At 42.7% G+C, this 23420-nt stretch overlaps 1 protein-coding gene across 5 annotated transcripts in view; it reads left to right on the top strand.

Annotated features, from left to right (window-relative positions):
• Positions 1 to 23420, top strand: part of LOC309357638 (opioid-binding protein/cell adhesion molecule homolog) — a 720946-nt gene that overhangs the window by 416137 nt on the left and 281389 nt on the right. The gene's annotated exons all lie outside the window — the stretch shown is intronic.

The following is a 23420-nucleotide window of genomic DNA, read 5'->3' on the forward strand; positions in this document are numbered from 1 at the left end:
GCAGCTTCTGGCTGGTTGCCCAGGAAAGTATAAAGACAAGGAAAAGTTTCTTATTGTCCTTTTTTTTATTTCAATCTTTACACAGAGAGGCTATAGAACCCAGTCTCTTGGATAATGGCATTGTCCCGAGTGAATCTCCACCATACCACACAGACCCCGTCTCTTCCACATCTTCATTCGTAACTTCTGTGGGTGCTGCTATATGCCCTCTGTCTTTGAGCTCTTTGCTCTCTTACTTTTAAGGCTCACTGGGTTCTGGGAAATGGAGGGTCTGGAATGCTTTCTAATGGCACCATATCACCCAACTGCTGCTCTTCCTCTCCCATGATTTCCCAACTTTCCCCCTCATCTGCATCTGAGTTGTGCCCCCCCCCCCGCAAACCACTGTTGCAAATCTATACTGTCTTCCTCTTCTTCCTCCCTGGGAGGGTCAGGATGGGGAGGCAGTCTTCACCATTCCTCCTCTGCCCAGTCCCTGACAATTACACAATTTACCTAATTAATTGCAGAAGTTGCATCACCATTGCATTATTTCTCCCCATTGCATTGCAAAGGAAATGCAATGCAAAGGCAGGTAGTAATCAGTTATATATCATTTGTGGACAAGAAAAGCAAATAGGTATTTCTCACGTCTGTTGGTTTGATTTCCATTCTGCATGAGGGACAAATAAGTGAACACCAGCAATTCCTGCTCCCATTTCTTTCTTTCTTTTGTTCTGAATTCTCTCATATCTCTAAAGTCCTGATGTAAGGGGAGACAGGCTTTTTATACAACAGCTGGGTTTCCAAAGTGTTTCTTGACACAGTTACTGAGCCATGGGCAACAGGAAGGCCACAGGCCTGTAATTTGTTTACCTCCTATAACCCAGGGGCAATCCTGACTTTTTAAAAAGTGCATTGAAGAAGACCCAGGGATGCTCCTGGGATTTATCTGGATTTAGTATTCCTTAACATGCCAAAGTCTGCTTAAGGGCTGACCTGATTATCTACCATGGATGCACATTGTGTGTATATATTGCAGGATTATTAGTTAGGTGCAGCCATCAGGTTGCAGACCAATGTAAAACAGGCAATTTTTCTGAGGATGAAGTGGGCAGGGGCAGAGGATGTTGTTTTCAGGAGTATTATTAGCTGTGTGAAGGTTTGCTCCAAACATTGCACAGAAGTTATTCAACCTCATGTTAACCCCCGCACCTCCCCAGCAATGAATTCAGAAAGCTGATTCTGACCTGAAAAGAAACACATACAAAACTGGAAGCATCCAAAGATGAGAACAAAAAGGAGAGGTATATTTCAAAGATACAGAAGCCTGGCAAGCCCTTTGAAATGGATATCTGAGCAGTTTGTTAAGAAACAAATAAGCTCTTGAAAAAGGCACTTGAAACGAAACGTGTTAAGCTAATTTAATAGTAAGGTATCGTCCTACCGAACATCTTTGAGGAACATCTCCCTCTCTCTCTCTCTCTCTCTCTCTCTCTCTGATTCTGATGCAAGTCATTTCTTCCCTAGAGAATCACTTGTGAGAAAATCTCATTTGGAAAACAAAACAAAGCAATGCAATGTCAGCCCCTGAAGCATAAGATGTGAACAGCAATATATGCCAACAGGTCTGCCTGCTTGCGCCTTTTTTGATTGTGGTGCTCTCCAGCCTTACCTTGGTGAAAGCCCTCTTGACCCAAGTGGGAATGGCATCTGCGTCAGCACTCACATGTCAGTATAAACACCTGCCTCTCTGTCTACATGTCCTCTTTATCCACTCTGATGAGCTTCTAGAACAAACCTTGACTGTGGTAAAGGCAGCTGGGTGTATCAGGAGGGGTCTGTAGGAAGGACCTCAAAAGACGCTGCATATCTCAGTTGAGTCTGTTATACGAGAAGTAGGGAACCTTTCTTGGCCCAAGGGCCACCTTCTCTCCTGAGAAGGCTACATGCCAGCGGTGGGTGTGGCCAGAGGCTAAATAAGTGGTGTGATGGATGTGAGTGTACAGTCATGCCCAGCCATGCAAGAACCAGATGTTTCCCCCTCCAACCACCACCTCCCTCCCTCCAGGCAAGCAAGTGGTGTCAACTGAGCCCAAAGATACCTTTTAGCCAGGCAAACATACTTGAGGAGAGCCTGGACTATGGAGGTTGCATGACCTATGAGAGGGTAGAACAGGGTTGAGCAGAGAGGCCTGGAGGGATACATTTGACTCTGAGTTGCCAAGGGTTTTCTACTCCTGTGTCCAACACTGATGGACAGGTCTTCTCTTCTCAGTAGTGTTGCTTTGTAGACCACTTTATGTGCCATCGTATGAAAGAAGAGAAACTACTAACTTGCATAGACAAAGTAAAGTTGTGTACTAAAGCAGTGGGATTGGAACTAGATTTTCCCACTGCCTCTGGTGCCCCATTTGGGAAGTGCCTTCCTTGTCTCTCTTACCAGCTGAAGCCTTAGTGCCAAAACACTGAGAATTGAACCTAATTCTCTCTCGTTGTCATCTGCATAATCACTGGAAACAAACCAGTGGCCTTATTTAAATTGTGTTGTGTTTTTTTAAAGGAAAAAAATATACAGAGCACTACACAGTACAAAGATCCTACAAACAAAACACCAAAAACCAAACAAATACAGAGCTTGCGGAGACCTGAGGCCAGATGTTTCCATGGTGGGAATGAGCAAGTGAAAGAAAAAGGAACTACAAATCTACAGAAAAGTATACTCTTCTTAAAGACAAAATCCCTGTGCCAAAGGATCCCATTTGGAGCTCAAAATCCTACATGTTTTGCATAGTTTCTGCTCTCCTTATCTGTGGCTTTGCAGAATGTTTTTGGTTTGAACTGGTGCAGCAATCTAATCTTTCCACACTCCATGGGGTCCCTAGCCCTGAAAAGATGAACAGGACCAGAAAGTGAAGCTAACTTAAAAAGGACCTTTCACAAAAGGCTCTTTTTTGCTGTTTCATCTTTCCCAGTTTCCAGGAAACTTGCCAACATATAGGCATTTACTTATTTATTACCACTCTCTTTCCAGTTGCATCACTTGAGTCTGCATGAATTCTCTGGTCAAGACAAGAGAGCAGCCGCTGTGCTGAAGCTTCCCCAAGCCTCCAGGTTAAAGCATAATAGTTATATTTAAAAGATTAATTGAAGAGGGGTTTAAAAACTGGGGCTGTCCATACATTTTTAATATTGATTGATATTATTATAAAAGATTCAGCCCAGACCATTCTCGTCTAGGACTTTCCGTCAGCCCGCAGACGCCACACTCATCTATGAGGGACATGACTTAGTTATTTATAATCTCTAAATACTGTTCTGGTGACATTTATGGGAAGATCTCTCTCTCTCTCTCTCTCTCTCTCTGTGTGTGTGTGTGTGTGTGGCTCTGTCTGTCTGGATTGACACACTAACTTGTCCCACAGAAGCAACTGGGAACAAAGAGTTGGGGTGTGTCTTGATGAGCAAGGAATTGTTATACTTTTGGAATGTTTTTTTCTGAATTAAAATTGGAGGAATGCTTCACTCTTACACTTGGAAATGTCTAGTAAACCAGATTGGTAGTTGGGTTCTCATTTGGCAAGCCAACATGACAGTGATGAGGGATGGGAAATTCTGTGCATCTCTGATTGGATCATTCAACTACAAATAATGCAGAAACACATTCAGAACAAAGATAGGAAACTCCCTAAAGCAGGTCATGCTATTTTTTTCTGTTCAGTCCAGTATTGCTGATTCCAGGGATGGCCAATGTGGTCCCCTCCAGATGCTGTTGGATTACAATTCCCATCAGCCCCAGCTAGCATGGCCAGTGGTCAGGGATGATGGGAGTTGTAGTCCATAACTTTGGCAACTCCTATATCTACTTTAACACTAGGAATAACATTCTGAAAGTTAAGAGCTGTTCAACAGCTCTCTCGGCCTGAAAGGGAGATGAGCGCCGCAACGACCTTTGACGGGACTTAACTGTCCAGGGGTCCTTTACCTTTTACCTTTTTTACCTATGATTCTATAGAAGCCTTACACAATTGTATTTTGGACTAGGTGCAGTTTGTAAACAATCTTCAAAGGCAACCCCACATATGACATGTTACCCTAAATGATCTAGTAGACAATCTTTGATGGACACTTTGTGGCTCCTGCAGCTCCAACCCAGTCCTGCTCCTGGCCAGTCATTCCCAGAAGCCAACCTGTTCTTACTTTCCTCTTCATTGACCGATGTTGCTGTTGCCTTCTAGCTCTTGACAAACAGCTCCTGATATTGTCTCCTTTAATTAATTATATTTTAACTCTGGCTATTGTATTGACCCATGAGGAACATCAGTCAGACTTGGGTGCCTGGATGCTAACAGGCTGGAGCTGATTAGTGATCAGACAAAGGCCATCTAGTTCCTCAGATTGCATTTCTTCTTCTTCTTCTTCTTCTTCTTCTTCTTCTTCTTCTTCTTCTTCTTCTTCGTTGTCGTATTATTTATTGAAGAAATGGGAGCAAAATAGATGTATCAGGATAACATTCTTATGAAAGAATCAAGTGGAGCCAGGATATGAGAGCCAGTGGTCTTCAACATGATTGTTTCTTTATTAATTTGCATTTCTTTTCTTTCTTCTTTTCTGTTTCTAAAGCTAGGAATGTGTTGTGTTGTGCAAAGCTGCTAACAGAAATTCCCATGCCGTTTGCATCATATATTGAGCTTTTGGATATGAATGTGTTTTCCTTAGCCCTGGATGCTGTGTCTCATTCAAAAACATATTGAAAGATCAGGTCACATGCCATAGGGTTGCCAACTTTCCAGGCCACCTAAACTGCACGTTTCAACAGTGGTATGATCTACATACCTTATCTGCATAGGGTGAAAAACTTCATGCAATGATTTCTGCATTTTAAACATATTACATAAATGAACTAATTTCTTACATATTTGAACCCAGACCTTCCTCTAAGGAGCTTAGGGTGAGGTAAAGCTCTCCCCCTGCCCCATCTTACAAAGCTGAGAGATGATGAGTGGCCTGTGGTCATCCAGTATACTTTGAACCCGGGGTTCCCTCTGCTAACTTGACACTCTAACCCACAACTCCAACCATCACAAGTTGATTCCAGGCTGGGTTTTATCCTTGCTATATTTTCTGAGTGGCCATTGCTGCAAAATGTTTTGCTGAGCTACTGACATCATTTGAATGTATTTTGGGAGCAAGCACCAATGTTCCCTTTATCACCGAATCCCAAATCCTTCAATTTTTATTATATTTATTTTGCAGGTATATGAAATATTTAAGTTTTCATAGGGTTCAGGTACTGGGAAGCACTGCAGAAATGCGAGCTGCCTTTGCTCTGAGAGGTGATAGGAGCAGTCTCATTGATCTTCCCACTGCCTGCCTCGGTGTGACGTATGCATGGGCGGTTGTGTTTCTCTGTGTGTGTTTCCACTAGGCATCTTTTAATACACACACAGAGCTAAGGAGCTACTGCAACATCACAGCAATCTCCTGGCCAGTTGTCTTCACTCTGATGTGCTTGAATTATCCTCTGACTTTTTAGAGCATTCCTCCTCCTTTCTCTCTCTCACACACATACTGTTCCCTCTGCTGTTGCTGCCTGCAGCTGATTCGCTTCATCATGTCTCGCTCTCCTTCTTCACATCTTGCCAAGGCAAATATGCATTTTGTGGATCAATGTCTGGCCGAAAGAAGTTGGTTGGTTTGGGAGGGAGGCTGGGGGCAAATAATTCCCAGAGACAGGGCAGCATTGCATTCTCTTAGATGAACTTTGAAAAAGGGGGGGTTGGAAGTGGGTCCCATCTATACATTTTAAGAAGTATGATACCACTTTTAACAGCCATGACTTTCCCCAAAGAATCCTGAGAACTCTAATTTGTTTAGGATACTGAAAGTTATAGGAAACTCCTTACAGAGCTGCAACTCCTAGAGTGGTTTAACAATCCTTCCCATGATATGCTGGGAATTGTAACTTGGTGAAATAAATAACAATTCTCAACACCCCTTAAACTACAGTTCCCATAATTCTTTGTGGGAAGCCATGATTGTTTAAAGTGCCACTGTAGGGCTTTAAATGTATGGTGCTGATGGAGCAGTGGAAAGTGGGTCTGTAAGCCATGACAGAACCTCTATGTTTGGAAGGGAGGCACTAATGTTGTGTGGCTTACCTCAGAAGTCGATGAGTTTCTGCAAGTGTTCTAGCTGTGAAACACTTGCACAATCTCAAGGGCTTTGTAAGCATTCCATGTGGATGCTTGCGAATGCTTGAATGCAAAGTTCACACTGTCACCTTCCCCTCAGGGAAGATGCATGCTACAGGGTATAAATGATGTGCCCTTTCCCACCGGAGACTAGGCTCACAAGTCCCAGAGTTTCCACTGAGAAACTGATGCTATAGGTGTCATTTCCACCAAGGAGAAAACATTTGCCTTGGTGTCCATATGAAGCTTTCTCAAACCAAGTTCCATTCAGCTCAGTACTGCCTACACTGGGACTGGGGGAAGCTGTGGCTCTCCAGATGTTCTGAGGTGCTGTTCAATTAAGTTTTATTCAGAACAGACCCACTGAAATTAATGAACATGACTAAATTTTGCCCATTGGTTTCAATGTATCTAATCTGAGTAAATCTTAGTTGAATACCACACCGGTTCCCATCAGACTTACCCAGCATCAGGCATGATGGGAGTTGCAGTCCAGTAAATGGCAACTCACAGGATATAGGCAGGCAGAAACCTGATTGTGTAGTAGTTTGATCCTGCTTGAATCTTGCAACTGCCCTAGAACCCTAAGAATCAGATTCTGGGACAGGGCCTTCCAGTTGATGCTGGACTGCAGTTCCCCTCATCCCTGACTGCTGGCTACCATGGTTGAGGTTGTTGGGAATTGAAATCCAAAATAAATCTAGAGAGCCCTGGAATATACACCCATCCAAGAGACAAAGTACTGTGTGTAAGGAGCTGCTGCCATCACCTTCATGCCTGGTGAGTTTTCAGTGGCATCTGACTGGTCACAGTTAGAATCCAGTGATGTGTGAACTTCTGCTCAAAACCATCTGGATATGGAAGCGTTTCTACTGAATACTCGAGAAACCTCAAGGGTCGTCCCCCCCCCCAAGCATTTAGTAAGGATGCTTGCAAAAACTCAGGTGAATGTTTGTGCCCCTGTAAGCTCCTTCCAAATTCACAAGCAAAATAATAACAGCTAAACACTTGGGAGAAAGAGAGGAATCAGCAGCTCGGAGGACTCACCAGGCTGTTTGCCCCTGCCACTAGAAATGGTGCCTCTGGAGAGTGCTATGACCTGCTATACAAAGTGAGCTGTGAATTCCATGATCTTGTCCTGAAAGCTGCATGGTTGGCTAGTGACCAGAGTAGGGGATCAAATTCTTGTTGTGAACTAGATCAGCCCTCAAAATGGTCTTAATCCAACTCAAAATAGGGTGTCTCTTTGTGAGCTGGGAAAGCTACAGATACAAAGATTTCCAGCCCCCCTTCCCCTGCTCAGACTTCATCAATATCATTGTTGGGAGCAGGAATCTGAACCAGTCGGGTCTTGGTATGATCCAGCAAGCTAATCCGTATGCCATTTGATTGCATACAACTGATTGCATTTGATTGCTTGCAACAGAATGTGGGAATGGCATCTACTGGAAAGCATTTTGTGTGAGATAATGTCGGGTGATATAGAAGCTCTGCATTACAATTTTTCTACACAGTGAAAGCAGCTGCAGTCATCACATAATGAACATGCAAACATGGACTCAGCTGGGTTGGCACCAAGCCTGTTCCTGCCAGGTCACTGAGAGTTTGCTGGCAGGCTGATGATGCTGATCCATATGTTGCAATGCTTTGTTGCAACTCATGCCAACAGGGGAGAAAGGAAGATCACAGAGCTATGTGGATTTCAAGAGTTGCAACTGGATATTATCCTCACAAAATAGCCTACACACATATTTAAAAAATGTAAACACAGCACTTATCCATGACTTTTCACTCTAGAAGCAACAACAAAAAAAGTTGTTGTTTTTCTGCTGCTGATTTTTATAGCTATGGTTGGGTTGGAAAGACTTTAGTCCCTCCAGTTGTTGTTGGGCTGGGGCTGATGGGAGGTGGAGCCCAACAACTCTTCCCTCAGATGTCAATTGATTTAAATTGTTCTGGAAAGCAGTAAATCTCCAGTGGTAGACCATGATTGGGTTGTTTGGATGTGGCTGAATTTCTTCAATGGGCAGATCAGCATTTCTACCCTGAAGTGGCCATGCTTTGGAAAGAATTTAATAATTTACCTTTCCTAAAAGACTTGAGACAGTGAGGGCACAAAGGAGAGAGATCAGGAAAGAGAAGATAAGGGCTAAAGGCGAAAAGGATGAGCGTGCTATTGATTAGCTGCTCCTCGTGTTCATTGTCTCCATTCCTTCCCATTTTTCTAAAGCACATTCACTGGCACAAAGGACAGACCCATTTCACTTGGCTCCTTTCTCCCTTTCTCGTTAACTCCCATGTCCTCCCATTGCGGTTGAGACCGCAAAGTTCATCCCCACAAAAGGATTATAAGAAACAAACATCCCAAGCGCTTAGAAAGGTCAGGTCCCTTGTGTGCTCAAGCGGCAGCACAGCATCCAAGCATGTGTGTCTGGCCTCGCACATTTTGTCAAGTCACATGCGGAAAGTCTCATGATACTGATTGACTTCCCTCACACCTCTTTTGTTTCTGGGGTATTACAAACAGCCACAATCTTTTCTTCCCAAGCAGGAATTGTGTATTCATTGTCAAAGAGATGTCTCCCCAATGGCCAGTGACTTTGAGAATATGATCATCGGATCCATGTGGGGAGAGGAGAGGGAGCAATGGCTTGATGCACAAGCTGTTATACAGCTCAACCAACTGTGTATCCAATGAACATCAATTTGTTGTTATTTATATAGCCACTATAACAAGATGCTTTTCAGGGATCTCCAATCTGCATTATACGCCAGTATGCACTCTTGAATGGTGAATGTAAAGCACAATTAAAGCCTGCTGCGGACACAAGTTTGAATAGTTTATCCCCCCCCCCATTAAATCAATAAATAACAGCAAAGGATTATTTTCAAAGCTAGTCATACTTAAATTAACAGCCATTCCTAACTTAGATCCATTGATTTCAATGAGTCTCCTCTGCATAGATCTTCGTTGATGACAATGACAACAACAACAACAAATACCTGACTGCTTGAATCAGAAACAAGGCAGGATTCTCATTCAACAAAGTTGTAGAATATTTGGATTTAGTGGTTTAGTGGATAGAGTCCTTGGCCATGAAGGTCACTGGGTGTGACCAGGAGCAGACACTACCTCTCAGGCTAACCTACCTCACAGGGTTGTCCTGGGGATTAAATGAGGAAGGAAGCTCCACCTTGAGCTCCTTGGAGGAAAAGGTGGGGTATTATTGCTACAAACAAAACTGGATTTAAGTTCTTTTGAAACAAATAAAAAATAGGGGGATATATATTTCAATTTCAATTCTCTCAGTTTCTGTTTTTCCCTAATCTTAAATGTAGTTGCATCAATTTGCATTTTTTCTTTTAAAAAGGGTGGGGGGAGAATTCCTATGAAAATTCACCAGCGTTTTAGTGTTAATTTCTTAACACCCTTTTTTGCCGTTTTAACAGATGTTCAGATCTTTGCAAGCATTTCCCCCTAATGCAATGCATTTTTTGCATGCTATTTTCAGCAATGTGTTAATTTTTAAGGTACATTTTCCCCTAATGTATGCATTTTTGTAAACACTGGTTGGAGAACTGCATCACAAAATTCGGATAACTGTGAATTCCAAAGGAAAGCTGTGTTTTGCTTTGTGCATTGTTTTGGAAAGTGCAAATTTGTAGACTCACCATTAAATGCACACTTGAATCAAATGCATCCCCTATCTCTACAGTCCCGGCACACTCCACAGGGTGTGCCACCTGCCTTTGCTCTCTATATCCAGGCATTAGTAGAGCTATCTTCTCTCTGTGTCTCTCACCCTCTTTCATGCTTGAGTGATGAAGGCATTTATCAGCCAACAGTTTCCTGATGTCGCATGCTCCATGAAACTCTTGCCAAGCTTTCATCCCTGGAAATGAAGGAGGTGGCGATTTGTAAGGATCTTAAACATGGGAGCTCCCTCCCTCCCCACCTCGCCCCCTCATCCCTCCCTCTCCCCTGCCATCTTTTAAAAAAATCTGTTCAGACATAATTCAACATCACAAAACTTGTTAACGGCAGTGCTCCTCTCTCTCTCTCTCTCTCTCTCTCTCTCTCTCTCTCTCTCTCTGTATGTGTGTGTGTGTAAGCACATTTGCACGGTGCAGCACAATTGATGAATTATTTATCGAGAGCCTGAAAGGAGCAGGCAGCACTGAATTATTAAAATACACTTTGGTTTTTGAAAAGGAGGCATTTGAGATGTTTGGCTTGGCCTGTTCGGCTGCCAGAGAAGGGCAGTGGTGGCAACATCAGGGAGGAGGGCAGTGCCAGCTTGGGAAACGGATCCTAAATGCTGCCATATGGCGTCCGGTTAATCTATCAGCTGGCATGCTGGGAGTTAAAAGAAATCAATTGCATAAATAAAGGCAAGGAAGCAAAAGGACAATACCAACAGCTTTCGTTATTGAAACTGGAGTTGCTCTTCCCAGAGGAGAAGAAACCCAAATGACCTTTTGTGGCCTTTCCAAAGAAATGACATTTTCTATCTTATGCTTCAGTCAAGAACAACAGCCCCAAATCAAAAGCTCAACCCTGCACATCTTCCGGAAATTTCATGACAGGTTTCAGTCATCTTATCTAAGCTTCTTCTTCTTTCGTTCCCGGGGGGGGGGGGACCCTGCTGTTCCAGCAGAATGGGGGTCCTAAATGTGCCTTGAAATTTCTCTGTAGGCACAACAACCTCATTGGCACAACCAAGATGCACTGAACACTTTTAGACAGGAGCATCATCTGCTGATATGAGGTTATGTTATAACTTGCGATTTTGCATTAACCTTTTCACTCGCAATGTTATTTGTGGGTGTAAGATTGCGACCTTTGGACGGACAGCAGTGAGCAACTGCTGCTAATGTGCTCCCTGTGTCAGGAAGCTTCCCATTTATTTGTGAATGGCTAAGCAATGGAAGTTAAAATCTCAGAAAAAAATTCTCGGGGCATGTGAGTGTGTGAATTTTCCCTGGTAGGCTGCAGGTTGCTAAGTATAGCTAAGTGCCTGGAGCCTCTCTATAGCTGTTTAGTTGACTTATTTCCCAAAGAGATGCTTTCATACAAGAAGCAGCGGAAGCAATTCCAATCAACTATGTGTAATTACGCTCTGATGTGGCACACAGGGGTACCATGCAGATGCCAGCATGTGGGGCTGATGCAGTCTTCATTTATTGAATATGCCCACTGGCTTGCAACCATCCTGGAGGACCATCTCTGGTTTGATGGTTTCCGTTCCTAATCTCATAACTGGTTTCATTTCTCTCCCCTGAATTGCTTTCCCGTCGCTGATATCTTTTCAGTGCGGAAGTGGCAAGAGCTCAGGATAGCACTTAAATGGTAAGTTGCACCTGGAGTGAGATTTCCCCACTTAAAAAAACCCAAAAAAACAAATGATGTTAATGACAGACATTTATGAGTTCAGCATCTAAACAATGAGAGGAAGGTGAGCATGGGTCCTAGGCAGGCATGGAAGCTTGGTGATTTTCAAAGTGCCGGACTAGGTTAATGTTGTCTAAAAGCTTCAGGTACTATATAAATGGCAGAAGTTGACATTATGTTGGGAGCCATAGTCCAAACATGTGGAAGACAACAGGTTATGGAAAGAAGAAGTAGAGGGGGGTGGGGACTATCCTCTTGGCTGCTGATGTCACAGAGGTGGGCTCTACTCTGTGTGGAAGAGTAGTGATGAATTGACTCTCAGCTTCATTTCCCATTTGGAACTGGCTTTGAAAAACATAACTATTTTAGTTCCAAAATAGTTTGGTTTATTCTGAGCCCAGCTGTGAATTCTGAAATCTCATTGAGCTCTCCGCAATCATATTGAACTACGACAGGGAATGAACCTTATGCTTCCCAAGCCTTCCAGTGACCTCCTGTTCCCTCTGATAAGTCCTAAACTCTGCCCTACCATTGTTTTCCCTTTCCCTAAACCTCTTTGGGCAGGGTAGTGGCAAGATTTTTTGTAAAGCTTTGTCTCTTCCAGAGACTGTTAAGAGATACGTATACTCTGTATACACCTGAAAGAAAGCATTACTGCAATACATCCAGGACTACATTTTATGCAACATTGTTTCTTAGTCTCCTACAGTTGGTTCATTAACTGCTACTGCTTTGGTGCTGTTTTACAACTAGACGCATACCCACTTTAAGGTCATCTAATCCATATTTGCCCAACAATCATTGACATTGATTGTGTGGTTCTTTTTTATTGAATACTGCAATTTCTCAATACGTGACAGCTAACAAGCACCTTGGTGTAGCAACAAACTTCATTTCCTCCTCTCACTCAAGAGCTTGTGCCATATGTACTTTGCCATTGATGAAGAGGAACCACTGGTTGGAGGAATGGGGAAAAAATGCTCATGTGAATGAATCAAAGGAGACACATGCAAATGACTTATGAAGATGGGCTAGGAGATGGGCTTAACTCATGGGCCAGGAGGGGAACTTCTGTCTCTGCCAGTGGTACCCTAAAAATGTAGCAGGCAGTCATCAGCATTTTGCTGAAAGCAGGAGAGTAAATATAGGGCATTCCATCCCATGAAAACATCCAAGAAATGTTTGAGGCAACCCAAAAGAGTTTTGATAAGCCAGATACTATTAACTGGCATTGATCCCTGACAAGATTTGATGCCTGAGGCAATGGACAAGATGGTGCCCCTCTAGATTCCACATAGAGAAACCTGAGATCTAGTATCCTCCACTGAACCTGAGGCAGCTGCAAATTGGGGGTGGGAGTGTCAAGAGTGTGCATGCACAGCTCTGTCATCTAAGGGAGGGGAATGGCATTACACTTCTGTAAAACAAGAAAATCCTAAATAAAATATCACCAAAAAAGAAGAAGAAGAAGAAGAAGAAGAAGAAGAAGAAGAAGAAGAAGAAGAAGAATCAACCAATGAATTCTCCCTGCTGCCCTTAACATTTTCTACCTGTGATGGTTGCCTAATAGTAGGGCCAGCTCTGGTCCTTCTACCATCTGAGATTTGGCCTCCAGCTTCCCACTGTTGCAGGTGTCTTGCTACAATTATGAAATGTTCCACCTCAGGAGGTCTGACTCAGTCTTGGACCACATTTGGGAATGTGGCTAAAACCAAGCACTTTAGAAGAGCTTGGGGCTGGTTTTCATTTGACTGTTTGTTGACAAAGGAAAGAGTTATCCTATTTATTATTTTGTGAGTTTGAATTCCTTACCCTTTTATGCCATTTTTAGTTAATTGTTATTGTTTTAGCCTCTGTTTAATCTCTGACACCATGGATGTCAGAACAGAAAGGCGGGATATCAGTTATATGAATGAAAAACACTGTTGATGATGGACAGATGGAGGAGGTTCTTCACACCACTCATAGCTTGTGGAATGCATTGCCAAAGGAAGCTGGCGATTGCCCCTTGCATGGATGGCTTTGAAAAAGGATTATACAAGCTCATGAAGGACAAATCTGTTTGCTGTCATTAGCTGAACGAAGCCCTTCTATGTTCCGATCCTCCCCTCATTAGCACTCTGGTGATTGTTTACGTCTCATTAATGTTAGCAAATACTATGTCCCATGAAAAGTCTGAGTGATCCACCACTTCATGAAAGATGAGAGGTGTAAAAAAAAGGTAGGGATCTTTCTCAGTTCTTTCCAAATAATCCCAATGTTGGCACGTTGATATTAGATATTGATTTCTGTTTAATAGAATAAGCTGGGAGAGATCACACTCTTGGTTGGCATTGAAAGGATAAGCCATAAAAAGCCATTAAGAAATACTGTAAGTGGTGAAATGATTAATGGGGACTTAAGGTTCTTTCCACTGACTGTTTCCAGATAATGCCTTTGAAAGATCCCATTGCTCCTGGCTGCAGTTCAAACCTATTTATTTACAAGGTGAAATGCTGAGTAACAATGCTGCAGGACTGGACTGCCACTATTTTTTATTTTTTTAAAGTCAGATTGGATGCCCCTGAAGTTAGAACTCTGAATGGCTTTAAAAGAATAATAGTAATAAAAACTTCATGAAGTTGCAGAGATACTTCTGAGGTCAAGCCATGAAAGACAAGACGTGTGCCCTTATTTGTCTGTTTGGTAAGACGTTTCTCCCCAAAGGGGAAGTCAGAGTTTCAGATGTAGTGGAAGGAGGGTCCCTGTCAGGAATTATTGATTTGTTCTGCTAGGGAAGTGCTATATCTTTCCTCTGTCTCCAAAGCAGTGACATGTTGGACAGTAGTGATCAGAGATGCCTTCCAGTAGTGCCATCTTGAATTCCAAATTCTAAAAGGAAGGGTTTTGTGTTTTTTTAGTGTATTCTAAGTAGTAGTAGTAGTTGATGTTGTTGTTGTTGTGCCTCACAAGAGTGTTACACTCTGCTTCAGTGCAGTTGTATGTGGGTTAAAGCAAAAGACAGAAGGGATCTATGAACTGTAGGGGTGGGGAAATCCTTTCAGTCTGAGGGCCGTGTTCTTCTTGAGCAGCCTCCCAGGGGCCATATGCCAATGGGCAGGTGGGTATGAGGGGAAAAGAAATGGTTGGGCCAGAGCCACAGGTTTACACACATAAAATTCTTCTTCCTGTGTTTGGGCAATCAAGATGTATTATCGCAGTACAAGGACATTCCAGCCAGGTGAAAGCACTGATAGGGTCTGAATAGAAGAGAAGGTGAGGGGTAGGGTTGAGGGCAGGGTGTTCCCTCAAGGTATTCCCTCAAGGCCTTTTTGATGGCTCTTGGCAACATTTGATTCCCCCCCCCCTCCAGCCCTTGCACTGCATTCCCAAAGTTGGGTAAGCAAGCCACTGGGCTTTGGGAAGGAGGTGTGAGGGCTCTGACAGATCCTCCAGCCTCCTTCCCAAAGCCCAGTAAGTGCTTTCCCAGCTTTGGGAAGGAGATGAGAGGAGTCTAGGACCCTGCCAAGACCTTGTGCCTCCTTCCTAAAGCCTGGCACTACACTTACAAGGATTGGGAGGTATCAAATTTTGTCTTTGCTCCTGTTCTCCACATGTCAAGGCAGTGTGTGGCCCACTTGGTATGAAAAGTTGGGCTGCCCAAGTCTGGGGAGTTGGGTATGGGCTTGTGAGAGTCTGGAGACCCAAACAGAGTGAGCTATTTGGACAGATCAACATGGAGAATCTAGGAATGTTCACACATTGCATTCAATGGGTGTACAATCTGTGTATCTGTACACACACAAATAGTTGAGCTGTACACTTGTACAGTTATTCAGACATAATGTTCAACAAGTGCACATTCTGTGTACCTGTGTGCACAATGGCTGAGGTGTATAAAACAAAAAGTGTACTTTCATTCAGACAAACACTTGTATGTGTGTAGAGACAGGTTACACCAGTGTCAAGTGCAATAGGTTAATGAGCACTCTTTAGTGTCTTATCCTGTCTTTTCCTTTCCTTTGATATTAAAAAGTAGGTAAGTAGTTGCAGAGGGACATGGGTGGTGCTGTGGGTTAAACCACAGAGCCTAGGACTTGCCAATCAGAAGGTCAACGGTTCGAATCCCTGCGACGGGGTGAGCTCCCGTTGCTCGGTCCCTGCTCCTGCCAACCTAGCAGTTCGAAAGCACGTCAAAGTGCAAGTAGACAAATAGGTACCGCTCCGGCGGGAAGGTAATTGGTGTTTCCGTGTGCTGCTCTGGTTCACCAGAAGCAGCTTAATCATGCTGGCCACACGACCCAGAAGCTGTACGCCGGCTCCCTTGGCCAATAAAGCGAGATGAGCGCCACAACCCCAGAGTCGACCATGACTGGACCTAATGGTCAGGGGTCCCTTTACCTTTACGAACTAGTTGTAGTGGTAGTTGTGCACTGCAGGCACATTGATCTCTGTCCACCACACTTCAGCCAACAGCATTTACTGCATGAGGTTGATGCCTCCCTCTCTCTGCTGGTAGGGCTGGCAGGCCCAGCTTCTGCTGCAGAAAGAGCTCTCGTAATGTCCAGCATTTGTGGGTCAGTGTGGCAGCCAAGCCTGTTTCAAATTTATTTAAATGCATAACAAAAAGGGGGTGCTATTCTTGATGGTCCAGATTCCACAGCACAATTTTAAAGTAAGAGTATATTAATGTCAGCTCCCTAGCTCAGCTGAGGAGGTCTTTCTTCCCACCCCCACCCCAGTCTTTCTCTTTCTCTATCCACTTGCTTCTGAGCAATGCAGCATCTTTAGGCCAGTGGGACGAGTCCTGTTCTCTTCTTTTGGTCTAAAGGCGTTCCTTCATACCAGCTGCACTAGCACTAAGGGTTATAATCTTCATGTCAGCTGTGCTTTAAAAAAAAATGGGGGGAGGGAGAAGGAGGAAATCACCAGACATGTCACTGGTAAAGGCAGCAGAGCTCCAGACATAAATAACACCCTGCCGTCTGTTAGTATCGTCAATTGAAGAGTGCACTGTACTTTACTGTGTGAATTTAATGGGCATCCTCCGTAAGATCTACTGTCCACACACACACACACACACACACACACACTTGTGTGTGTGTGTGTGAACATATGCAGGCAGACAATAACTTTTAATAACTGTTATTCTAAGGATATATACTGCAGAACCCCAGAGTTAACTGGCTCCCCTTCCAAGTCTTTATGTCCCAGTTTCTCAAATTGGGAAAAGGACATGGTGGAGGTACCAGGGCACTTGGAGTGATGTTCGCAGGTGAAAAGGTATCCCAAGGACCTCCTCCCAAATAGATGAGAAGTGGGTAGACAGAATATTGCTGTCAAAAGGACTCTCAGGGATTCACATTAGATTTGTTGTGTGTGACTGCACTAAGTTGTATCTTGACTATATCTTGTTTTGGGTGCCACTTTTTGAGAAGAGCATTGACAAACCGGAGCTCACCCAGAGTAAACTGACCAGGGTGGGGAGGGGTCTGGAAACCGAGATACCAACATTGGCCTTGCCTCTCATGTCATCATGCCCCATTGGCCCTATCCGAAGTCATCAAAGGAAAATTCATACACAATTAAATCCTGTGTGTGAGAGAGAAAGAGGGTGGGAGGGAAGAGTGTTGGGTGTACAGAGAATGGGATATCAGAGAATTTTGATGGAAGCAGGAGAGGAAATTGCCAACATCTGCTTATTTATTTGTCCCATGTCCAGAATGGAAATCAACCCAGTGAATATGATTGATATTCACTGTTATTGTTGTTTGCTATCTGCAAAATTGATGATTTGTGTATTCCCCCATTTGCATTGTGCTTCCTTCGGATTGACATGAATGAAGTGGAATAACATGGCAATAACATAATTAATTACATCATTAATGATGTGATCAATTACATAAAATTCCATCACAGCAGACAACCAGATGCATAATGTAGTTTTTATCAGAAGCCAAACTGTCGTAAAATGGAAACAGTGGGTCAGGACACAAATTTGCGCCTTTTCTTGCATCCCTACATATAACCCTGCCTGAGAAATTTCATTAGTTTGATCAGACCATAACATTAATTAGAAGTCTCTAAACAATCACCAAACCACCCTTGAACTTATTTTTCTACTGACGTCTGACCAATAGGGTGACCATATGCCTTACCTTACAGAAGACTTTGCAAAGGACAGTCCTCTATCAGACACCAAATCTGGCATGACTGCAGTGGCTAACAATAAGGCTGGATCTAGATGCATCAAAGAAGTTACTTAGTTAAATGCGTTGTAAACAGCATACATGGAAATCCCGTTGGCAAAAGATGGGACTCCACAACGTCATCTAGTGTCACAGTGTTATAACATATATAAAGCACTTTATCTTTACAAATGTAGCTGAGTCCCAAGTTCTTATTCTCAGCTAAAAGTGTTGAACCACCTCTCCCCACATGAACTGACCCAGATCTTGTGATTGTCATATATCTTTCTCCATTTGCCAACTCCACTGAATTTTTGGAGAGTGGCATACAAGAATGGACTTTTTTGGTAGTGGCTCCTCACTTGTGGAGTGCCTAGAAAGACTTGCCTGGTGCCATCTTTATCTACTTTTAAGCACTTTGTAAAACTTTTCTGTTTCTTTGGACTGTGGGCCCTTCATATGAATAAAATTTTAAAGTATTTGTGGCCTCTTTTTAAGTATGGTAGGACCTTAAGGACCTGTCCTTTATTTTTATAGATGTTATAAATGTGGGTTTTTTTAAAAGAAATTTTTTTTATTGCTTGTGTTTATTATAACAGGTTTTAGTATTTCTGTTGTGTGTCTTTGAGCCATTTCTATTAGTTAGTTAGTTAGTCAGTTAAATAAATAAATAAATAAATAACACTGCAAGGTGCCTTTGTTTGAGTGCTGTCCAGCCCATGTTTGGTTTAGAGATAAAGAACCTTATAAGGAGAGAGGAGAAATGACCCATCAATGGTTAACAACATGGTTAACCATCAATGGTTAATTGCACAGGGACACAAGTCATCCCCACTATGCTGAGATGTATTGCATTTATATTTAAATTACAGAAATAATTTCCAAATCTGCATCTATGCATGCAAATTCTTATACATGAACTGATGTCCTCATTTTCAGTATTGCAAAATTGACCATCCTACTGACGTAAAAGGAATGACTATCCACTGGCTTAACATGTTGGTCTGGATCTCTCTTGAATTCACTTCAAAAACACTAAGCAGCAGTACCACAAGACATTTTGGTACTGTAGTTTCTGATTCAGTTTGCATGAACACATTTAGATCTTTCCATGCAAACAAACCAAAACAACTTCCTCCCATACATAGAAGATGGGGAATATGGATTCTTCTCCTGCAATTCAGCTTGTATCTACTTGGATTCTATAGCATGTTCCCTCCAGTCAGGCTGCAGCTATCAGAAATCTGGTGGTGATAGGGCAGGGATTTTGCTATGCCAGGAGTTTTGGCTGTAGTGGTCTGTCATCAATAATAAAAGCAACTAGCAAACAATGATTGGCAGAGCCCTCTTCAGGGAGCAAGGAAGACAGAGGCCTCATTGAGAGAGGGATGGGCTCACTCTGCAAGGCAGGGTGCCACTTTTAATGGAATATAACTTAGAATGTATCTCACTGCTGGTGTGAATGAGAGGCCCTGATCCAGCCTGACAATGTATTTATTCACTACCTGGCTTTAAATGTTGCAGGAGTTGCTGGAGATAATTTATCTTTATTTAGTCAGAGGTTTTCCCCTCCTTCCTCTTAACTGAAAGATTAAAGCTTTGCAGTAGAATTTCTTTTGGGGTAGTTTTATCTCTTTCTGGCTTTCTTCCTCCTCTTTATCTCTCTTGCCTTCCTCATTCCACCTTTTTCATGTTTTCTTTTTTCTTTCCCCCTCCTCTTCTCACTCCTCACCTCTATTCCTTCAGCTCATTCTCTTTATTGTCCCCAACCCTCTGTTGGGTCTGGCTTCTCAGGTGGAAGAAACACTGGTGAACTAATCACATGAAATTGGGCTGATTAATTAATTGATTAATTGATAAAATTTGCTTACATTTGTGTATGGGTAAAAACACAATAATTCTAAAGAAAAAAGTACTCCATTTTAAAATTATTGTTATTGTTACAACAACTGCTACATGGCCTTTGACTCTTTCTATATATATACTATATGCATGTATAAGACTAACCTATCCTTCTGCCTTTCTTTAAGTAGATTTTAATATTGTATTTTTAAATTGCTGTAACTTGCCCTGGGACCTTTTGGTGAAGGGCAGGTAAGAACTCAAATAAATATTGGGCTGTATTCAGTGCTAGTCCTACTCAGAGTAGTCCCACTGAAGTTAATGGATGTGACTAACTTAGGTTCATTAATTCCAGTGGGTGGAATCTGCATAGAACTCAGCTGAATACAAATAATAACAATAACAACAACAACAACAACAACAACAATAATAATATGTATCATCATCTTGTAGCCTGCTGTGCTTCAAAACACAGCCCACCGTGGCTAATAATAATAACAAAAAAACTGTGTCAGCAATACAACATAAAACAACAACAACCCGAACTGATCAGCATAAAATACAATTACCACAATCCAAAGCAGTCAGCAGCACAATAAAATAAAGTTTATTTAATAAAGCATAATAGTGAGATGAATTGCATTGCTATTTAAATTATAGTAATCATTCCCCACATTTGCTTCTATACATCTACATTAGCATGTGCAAATTCTATGCAAATCTGTGCCCTCTTTTTATGAAGATGTATTTCTCTCTCTCTCTCTCTCTCTCTCTCTCTCTCTCTCTCTCTCTCTCTCTCTCTCTTGGTGGTGGCAGGGAAAAGGTGATGTTTTAGTGACCTCCCTAGATATACCAGAGACAGAAGAGTTTCAAAAGAGGAAAGGGCCAGCCCTGAGCTTGCACTTGGGATGGAATCACACACAGCTGCCACTAGTGGTCTGCACTGGAATGTCCACATTCCTATAATGGTGGTGGCACTCCTTTTTATTTATACAATCCCTTGGATGTGCTGCCTGCCCCACCCTGAGGGCTTTGTGGCATATAACAACAGCACACTACTGTATTACTTTTTACTGTAATTATTTCCCACTCCCCCATATCCTTGGGCAGAAGAAAAATCTTTAAAAAAGTATTTGGGAGACACATAAGTCTGGCCTTTGGCAAGTCTCCAGTAGAACAGAATCCTTGTTTCCATTGTACTAATATTGAGTGTTTGGGGGTGTCAACAAAGCAAGGGGTTAGGCATTATTTCTATTCTATCCTAAATATAAACATTCTAATCACACAAATGTCAAATGTTTCTACATAAACTTCCCCAGCCTTCATCCAGGCCAGCAGCATGCTTTCTCACAGTTCCAAGGACACATTTCAGCCATGCAAAAGCATCTGAGGAGGGAGTCAGGGTTGGTGAGGGGTGTGGCTTGAGGGGCAGAGAGGGACATCTATAAGAAAGTACTTCTTCACACCAGTTTCAATATGGAACTTGCTCCCATAGATTGAAGTGATGGCCACCAACTTGAATGGTTTTAAAAGAGCTAATTCATGGATGTAAAGGCTACCAATGACTACTAGCCATGACGGCAATTCTCTCCCTCCATGGTTGGAGGCAGTAATGATTCTGCATACAGTGGTACCTTGGGTTACATACGCTTCAGGTTACATACGCTTCAGGTTACAGACTTCACTAACCCAGAAATATTACCTTGGGTTAAGAACTTTGCTTCAGGGTGAGAACAGAAATCGTGCAGTGGCGGCATGGCGGCAGCAGGAGGCCCCATTAGCTATAGTGGTGCTTCAGGTTAAGAACAGTTTCAGGTTAAGAACGGACCTCCAGAACGAATTGAGGTACCACTGTACCAGTTGCTAGAAGCCACAGGAGAGGAGAATGATATTGTGCTTTAATTCTGCTTGTGGGTTTCCCAGGAGAGCATCTGGTTGGCCACTGTGAGACCAAGATGCTGAACTAGATTGGCCATTGGTCTGATCCAGCAGGCTTATAATATGTTTTTATGGTAGGGGACCTCCCCTCCCCGGGGTGAGGATTGTATTCAGCCATGGACCTAAGACTTCTCATTCTAGATAAAGGCAAGCCACAAGCAAGTGCCCATTCACACATACAGTGCCTCCCTTTGTGCAATAACGCCACACATTGCTAAGACCCTTGTGTGATGTATGCCATATATCTGAACTGAGGTCCACAATATTCTTTCCCCCATCTCTTCCTTTCTCTCTTGCCTCCTGCTTTGCCTTTTCCTTCTTTCCTTTCATGCTACTCTCTTTGGTACTACTTCTCGCTCACACTGTCATGCCACCTCCTGCCACCTCCCCAGCCTGAATTTTAATCAGCACATATCTCTCCCCCCCCCACCGCCCCACTTCCACCTCTGCTAGCAAACACATGCAGGAGAACACATTAATTGCAATGGAGCAAATCTGTCTCGTTAGCCGTGGCTGGGGCTGATTTATTGCTCCTTCTGGCTCGCTTGAGGAAATTCATTGATGTCTTTGGCTTCTCTGAGCTGATAGTGGCAGAGCAGAGGATGGAAACCCTGCCTCATGGACCCTGAGAGAAAAGCATTATCTCAGTGTCAAGTAAATATATATATATAATTGGTATGTTTGTGTTTTAGGCCACATTCACACCATACATTTAAATCACTATGATACCACTTTAAACAATCATGGGTCCACACCCACCATGCAGCCTGCAGGACTAAATCCTCCATTCACCATTATGTAGAATACACTGGTTAATATGCTGGTGAAAGAGACCCCTGCAGCCAACAGATTGCCTCTGTCACTTTCCAGGTGATGAGCAGAAGATTCTTTTTTTAAAAAAAATAATTTTTTATTTGTTTTCCAAACACATAATCAAGACAAACAATAAACAGGACAAAAACATACAAACATATAAACATGTATAATTTCATAATCTTATTTTCATACACCTTACTTCCCCGACTTCCCCATACCTCCCTTTTGCTGCATCCTTGTTTTACATTTCTTTAGCAACTCCTCCAATTAACTAATTATTTAATTCACTTTCATTACATTCTTTTTTCTTTAACTTATTAATTACAGCTGCAATTCTCTATTTCTTATTCCTTGACATCTTAACACTCCTCAATTTTACAACAATTTTTAAGATATATCTTAAATTTCTTCCAATCTTCTTCCACTGTCTCTTTCCCCTGGTCACGGATTCTACCGGTCATCTCTGCCAGTCCCATGTAGTCGATCACCTTCGTCTGCCATTCTTCCAGAGTAGGTAGTTCTTGTGTCTTCCAATACTTTGCCAGAAGGATTCTTGCTGCTGTAGTGGCATACATGAAAAACGTCCTATCCTTCCTTGGCACCAATTGGCCAACCATGCCCAGGAGAAAAGCCTCAGGTTTCTTAGGAAAAGTCCACTTAAGGACTTTCTTAATTTCATTATAAATCATTTCCCAAAAGGCTTTAATCTTCGGGCAGGTCCACCAAAGGTGATAGAAAGTACCTTCAGTCTCATTACATTTCCAACATTTATTATTGGGCAAATGGTAAATTTTTGCAAGCTTGACTGGGGTCATGTACCACCTATAAATCATTTTCATTATGTTTTCTCTTAAGGCATTACATGCCGTAAATTTAACACCGGTGGTCCATAACTGTTCCCAGTCAGCAAACATAATGTCATGATGCAGTCCTGCTCAGTTTGACTGTGCATGTGTGTGTTCCCTTGCTGGAAACAGGGCTGTGCAGCCAAAGCTGCTCTTTCGAACCTGATGCCCTACCCACTGATAGCCCCACTTTGTTCCTGGAAGCCCAACCTGGGCAATCTGGTGCCGTCTCGGCCTGACCCAGTCA

This window comes from Podarcis melisellensis, assembly GCF_964234715.1.
Source record: "Podarcis melisellensis genome assembly, chromosome: 15".
Classification (NCBI taxonomy): domain Eukaryota; kingdom Metazoa; phylum Chordata; class Lepidosauria; order Squamata; family Lacertidae; genus Podarcis; species Podarcis melisellensis.